The sequence below is a fragment of the Mastomys coucha genome, unplaced genomic scaffold (genome assembly GCF_008632895.1).
Source record: "Mastomys coucha isolate ucsf_1 unplaced genomic scaffold, UCSF_Mcou_1 pScaffold23, whole genome shotgun sequence".
Taxonomy (NCBI): Eukaryota; Metazoa; Chordata; class Mammalia; order Rodentia; family Muridae; genus Mastomys; species Mastomys coucha.
The window spans coordinates 82,573,056-82,579,515 of NW_022196906.1; positions in this window are offsets into that span (position 1 = coordinate 82,573,056).

The following is a 6,460-nucleotide window of genomic DNA, read 5'->3' on the forward strand; positions in this document are numbered from 1 at the left end:
AGGGGAGGGAGGAAGGAAGGGGAGAAGGGAAGGAGGAAGGAAGGAAGGGAAGGAGGGAGACAGGGAGGAAGGAAGGAAGGAAGGGAGGGAGGGAGGGAGGAAGGAAGGGAGAGAGGAGAGAAAGAAAAGAGAGAGGGGAAGGAAGGAAGGAAGGAAGGAAGGAAGGAAGGAAGGTAGGAAGGAAGGAAGGAGAGGGAAGGAAGGGAGGGAGGGGAGAAGGGAAGGAGGAAGGAAGGAGGAAGGAAGAGAGGAAGGAAGAAAGGAAGGTAGGAGAAAATATGACAACTATCTTCCTCCTCTTCTGGGTTGCTCTCTAAAGGAAATAAAATCACTGTTTCTAAGCAATCTCTGCAATCCTGTGTTCCTTGCCACACTCTTCCCAAGCACCAACATATGAAAATTACTATGCATTATCAAAAGGTATGGATTGACAAAGAAAATATATATGCACAATGGAATGCTATTCAGCCTTCCAATAAGGAAAATTCTGTAATTTTTTGATATCTCAATTGTAGGTGGAGGATATACTAATTGAAATAAACCACACACAAAGGGACAAATACACTCAAATATTAAATCTAAAATAGTCCAACTCAGATGAGCAAAGGATAGGATGGTGTGTGTTATAGGTAGTGGAGGTAAGGGTGAATTAGTCAAACTTACTAGAGAAGTATAGAGCTAATGGTAATTATGGTGACTAACTACATACTCGAAATTTGTTCAGGGTAAACCTCAAGTGTTTCTACCACACATAAAAATGGGAAATGTGTTAGGTGATAAGCAGGCAGGCAGGCAGGCAAGCAGGCAGGCAGACAGGCAGGCAGAGAGACAGACAGGCAGGCAGACAGGCAGAGAGACAGACAGGCAGGCAGATATATCTGTGACCTCTACTTCCCAGAGTTCACTGATAATCCAACCTGAAGCATCCTCTAGGTCTTGGGCTGTTTTCATAGACTAGCCCAGAGAAAAGACACACCTCACAGCAAGCCTGTGCTTCCTGCTTTCTGTGCCTGCTCCCCAGCCTGGGCTTCCTCCCCTCACTCCCATTCTCATTCCAATCAGTTAATATAAATAGGTCTCATTGGTTGTGGGTGAAATCATACCACCCCAAAAGACATACTCATGTCCTGATCAACTCCAGCTACAAATACATGGAAGTATCTCACAGGTGTACTTGAGCTAAGATGAAGACAGCCACACACAGGGAGAGTAAGAAGCAGAGGGACTGCCACAGCCAATGCCAGCCAAGATACACCAAGGCTGGACAAGTACGACTAAATGCCCAGAACAGACGAGGAAGAACTCCACCCAGAGGAACAGTAGATATGCTGACACCTTGATTTTTAGCTTTCTGACTCCAGAAGTTTGAGGGAATAAATGCCTGTAGCTTTAAGAGGTTAGCGATGGGGGAAAAAAAGCCTACTGAGCTGAAACCACACCTGCCCTGATGTGATCCAGGTCCACTCTGTTAACCACAGTAAGTTAACAGGCAGAGAAGAAAACCCTCCTCACTCTAAGGATAAAAGACTAGGTCAGGAGACAGACTTATTTTCTGCTATTTTTTCAAAATATGCCAACATCGCAAATGATATTACCATGGGTATTCAGCAGGCTCATTATTCTCAGAGATAAAAAGGCTTGAGTTCGGATAGAGGCACGAGACAGAACCAGACACGAGTAGGGAATTGCCAGTTCTGACACCTTCCGAGTGATGTGTTCAAATATCACCTCAATATCAAATCCAGATAAGCCGGGAGGTCTCCCCCTCCCCAGAGGCAGGCATGGAGAAGCATGCTTTTCCAGATAAATGCCAAGGTCACCCATGAGTACTTTGGCAGAGCTGTGTGGAGAAGTTTCACAGCACCTGCCTACATGTGTTTGGCCCTGTGCCCTCTCTCTATTCCCCTCTGATCTGAAGTACGTTCAGTTGCAGCTTTTGTAAGAGCAGAACAATAGAGCCAGACTATTTCTACTTCGTAAAGCCAGTTAGTTCCAGACCCTACTCGACATTGTGGTTGATCCTCAACATACAACATCCTATCAAATTTATCTTCTCAGATGGACACAAAGGGAAGTTCATGGGTAGCTATTAACATATCTTGCTCCAAAACTGATTTCTCTTCTTTTTTCTTTCCATTTTCCGGTAGGAACAGCGAACCACTCTGGTTTGAGTCATTTTTCCCCCTTTTTCTAAGTTTTTTTCTCTGCTCATTCCTCTCTTGGGTTTTGCCCTTTCCTACGATCTGGGCTGTTGCCTTACTGGCTCAGTCTTTTCCACCTCCTCTGACTCTCAGTGACCACTGGCCCCAGCACAAGGCCAGCCATGACATGAGAGACTTTGTTCTTCTGAACACCATGTTCCTTTGGTATTCTATTTTTCATGTCACCACTATGGGCTACACTCTGAGCTGTGAAGATTGTAAATGTTTGCCTCCTGATTTGTCACTAGCCATGTAGCCTTGAGTGAGCTTTTCTGTCTTTCTATGCTTTGATTTATTCTTCCCATTTATAAAATTAAAACATTAATGTTGGCTCCCTGTGAGGGGCTGCAGTTCTTAAAATGTACAAAAGGCTCATACTGTAGGCTGAGTTTACCTGCCTTCCCCACCCCACCCCTTCCCTGCTCTCTATGCAAGGACACTAACACTGACAGTGAGCTGTGATTTATTGAGTTATTTATTTATTATTTTCTCATATGTTACATCCCAACTACAGTTTCATTCCCTCCTCTCTTTCCACCCTCTACCTGTAGATCCACTCTTCCTCTATTACCCTTCAGAAAAGAGCAGGAGAGGAAAACAGAGACCTGCCCTGTGCCATACCATGCAGTGCAGGCTGAGAAAGACTCAGGCAGACCTGCCCCACCCCTTACAGCACAGGCAGCCATAGACACACAGAGCCCAGCCCACTACCACACAACCTGGAACAAAAAGGAAGAATTGTTCACAGACCTACCTGCCATGTTACACAGCACAGTCAGAAGAGGTCACCTAGAGTCCCACTAGCCACGTGGCCTGCCCACAGCAGGAGCTACTGTAATATGCAAGTATGTGGTGAAGAGATGGGAGAGAAAGAGAAGTGGAATGGTTTGAGCATCATGAAGAGAGATGGAACTGGAGACACGAGGACAGAGAGGGATAGCCATCTGGTGTGAGTAGCCATCCCTGTCACCTGAGGCCATGGCCAAGTCCCTACCATTGCTGCTGCTGAGGGCCATGTCTGGGCTCTGGGCTATGCAGTGGCAGGGTGTCAGTGTAAGTGTCTGTGATACATATTACAACTAGAGACCCAAGAGACTGCTCTGGTCTAGGTACCTGCCAAGGACCATGTAGATGTTCAGGGCTGAGCAGAACTGGCCCTTCCCATCACTAGCTGCAGTGCTCTGGGTGTGGGTGAGCCAGCCAGCCAGAGGGTGTGAGCACAGAAGAGCTGGCATTAGGGGTGCCAACTACATCCTCACCCTTCCTCACCACCTGAGGCAGTTGGAAGAGCTGGTCTTGGGCTCATGAGAGCAGAAGCACTATCCCTGCCTAGAACTGTCCCTGATGGTAAAGGCATGGATGATCCATCCGGGAGACTCTGAGAGCCGGAGCCCAGCCCCTGAGAGAGTAGGCTTTACACCTTGACTGGGAAGCACAACGGTGCTGCCTCTAGATGGCCTGGGTTTGGCTGAGCTAAGGTCAAGAGCATGAGAGCAGAAGAGCTGACCCTGCCTGCTGCTGATGGACGCGTTGAGTGGCCTAACTGGAGCACTGCTGGAAAGCTTGCCTGGTAGTGCAGATAAAGGAAGAGCCTGCGGGCTGGCCTTCTCAGCTGCCACCCAGGCCCACCCCAAAATCTACATCATCTGTGAACTCTTGGGGCACATGAAAGGGCCAGTCCTGCTGATCCAAAACCCCAGGATCTCCATGACACAGGGAAATAACAGGATAAGTGGGAGGAGTTCCCCTGAGGATCCAGAACTGATGGTGTCTCAAAAGCCAGAGACCTTGAACTAAACCAATGACTCATTGCAATAAACTTTTGAAAGTGAAGGTTCATGGACAGAGGGGTATACTATGAGGCACAATTACACACCACAGCTTCAACTATGAGATGTTTTCAATGTTTGGTTTGTTGATTTGGTTTGGTTTGGTTTGAGGTTTTTTTGTTGTTTGTTTGCTTATTTGTTTGTTTGTTTGTTTGTTTTTTGCTCTGTTTTATTTGGTGGGGTAAGGCTGCAAAGGCAGAGGGCAGATAAGAGGATGGGGAGATGAGTGAGACTGGGGTGCATGATGTGAAATTCACAAAGAACCAATTAAAAAATTGTTTTTTTTTAATGGCATAATAAGTCACAATAAGACTAGGCAAATACCCTTGATCCCCTTGATATGAGTATCAAGGCTGGAAGAGGCAACCCCAATAGGAAGAAAAGGGTCTCAAAAGTAGGCAAAAGAGTCAGAGACAGCACCCACTTCCACTATTAGGAGTCCGACAAGAACACCAAGCTACACAACCATATAAACACTCTGTATATAGTGTCTATACAGAGGATGTAGGTCAGACCCATACAAGACTCCCTGATTGTCTCTTCAGCCTCTGTGAGCCTCTACGAGCCCAGGTTAGTTAATGCTATGGGCCATGATCTTGTGGTCTTAACCCCTCTGACTCCTACAATCCTTCCTCCTCCTCTTCTATAGGATTTTAAACAAATATTGAGCTGCTTTCTGGAGAACTGTTTTGGGGATTTATTTCTTATAGGCAAATCAGAAGTCTGATTTTGTTTCCTGGGGATGGGTAAGTAGAAATGGGTGGATCAAAAAGGCAGGCTTCTCCTTTGCCCAGGGAAAATATTAGCCCAGTCAACATCATAACTTCATGGCCCCCTGATTTTCTCCATGATAAATTGCCTTCATGAGAAAGATATACAAACATACGATGGGTCATAACCCAGCTCTTCTAGTATCTACTAGTTACCCTGAGGTTCCCTGCATCCTACTACCCACCCCAGGACTTGATAGTCAGATTTGTCTATCTGCTAGCTGCACTTGAGTATGTCCTAACTTAGGCTCCATTAAGAAAAAAGCTGAAAACTTTATTCTCTCTCATTGTGATTTCAAGTCTAATGTGGAAATAAAGGTCTTTATGTATGACTGCCTCAAAGGCTACCAGAGAATTGTGCTGTTTCACATCAACTAACCTGTGGTCTCTAGACAGTGTCATCTCTGGCTTCCCTGGCCCTCAAAGACTGCATATGCATGACTTAAGTCCTGGTCAGTATCATATTCTGTGGCAATCAAAACCTTCCTGTAGGTTCTAAAAATCAACTAGTATTTGCTTCCTTCATGTCTTTTCTAGTTTTGCATTTGATATAATAGAAGTTGTCTCTGGGCTGGTGAGATGGCTCAGTGGGGAAGAGCACTGACTGTTCTTCGGAAGGTCATGAGTTCAAATCCCAGCAACCACATGGTGGCTCACAACCACCCATAATGAGATCTGACGCCCTCTTCTGGTGCGTCTGAAGACAGCTACAGTGTACTTACATATAATAAATAAATAAATCTTTAAAAAAAAAAAGAAGTTGTCTCTGTTTCACCCACTGTGATGGCTATTCCTGGTTCTAAACTCTGGAATGAACTATAATCCAGAAATGAAGGGCACACCTGTGATCCAGATCTTGCAGAAGAAGACACAGGATTCTGACCCAGATCTTAACATGGAAATCTTGAGGCATAGTGGTCATGAAAAGCTTAGGCCTTGGCAAGGTATTACATGCCTATAATCCCAGGAGACTGAAGCAAGCTGATCTCTGAGTTCAAGGTCAGCCTGGAATAAAGCAAGTTCCAGATCCAGGCATGGTGGTACACATCTTTAATCTGAGCCACATCTTCCGCTGGAGGCCTACATAAGGACACTGGGAGAAGGAAGACTCGCTCTTCTTTACCTGCTCCCACTTACTTGCCAGCACGTCTCTTGGTACCTACCTCTTCAGAACTCCAGCTTCTACAGAAGACTAGGTGAAACGATTAACCTCATGGACTGAGCCACTACTAGACTTTTGGACTTCCCATTCACAACTGCCCATTGTTGGGTTAGTTGGACTACAAACTTGTAAGTCATTACAAAAAAATCCCTTAATATAGAGAGACATTCCCTAAGTTCTGTGACTCTAGAGAACCCTGACTAATGCACCCAGACTCAAGCCATCAGACTACTCAGGCTCTGTTCTAGTTCACAGCAAAAAAGATCCATCCTTGCAAGATGCTCCCTGAGTTTATCATTCCTCCAAGATGTTCAGACAAGGGTTATGTCGCTGCACTGCTGTTCAGCATCCTATTACTCCATGACACTTTGCAATACTTCCCCCACAACTTCCACCTTTACAAAAGTCTTCTTGGTTGCTTCACAGAAGAGCTTCACCCTTGTCTTTGAAGCTTGATTGCAGCCAACAGCAGTACTCCAAGAGAATGAGTCTGCTCAA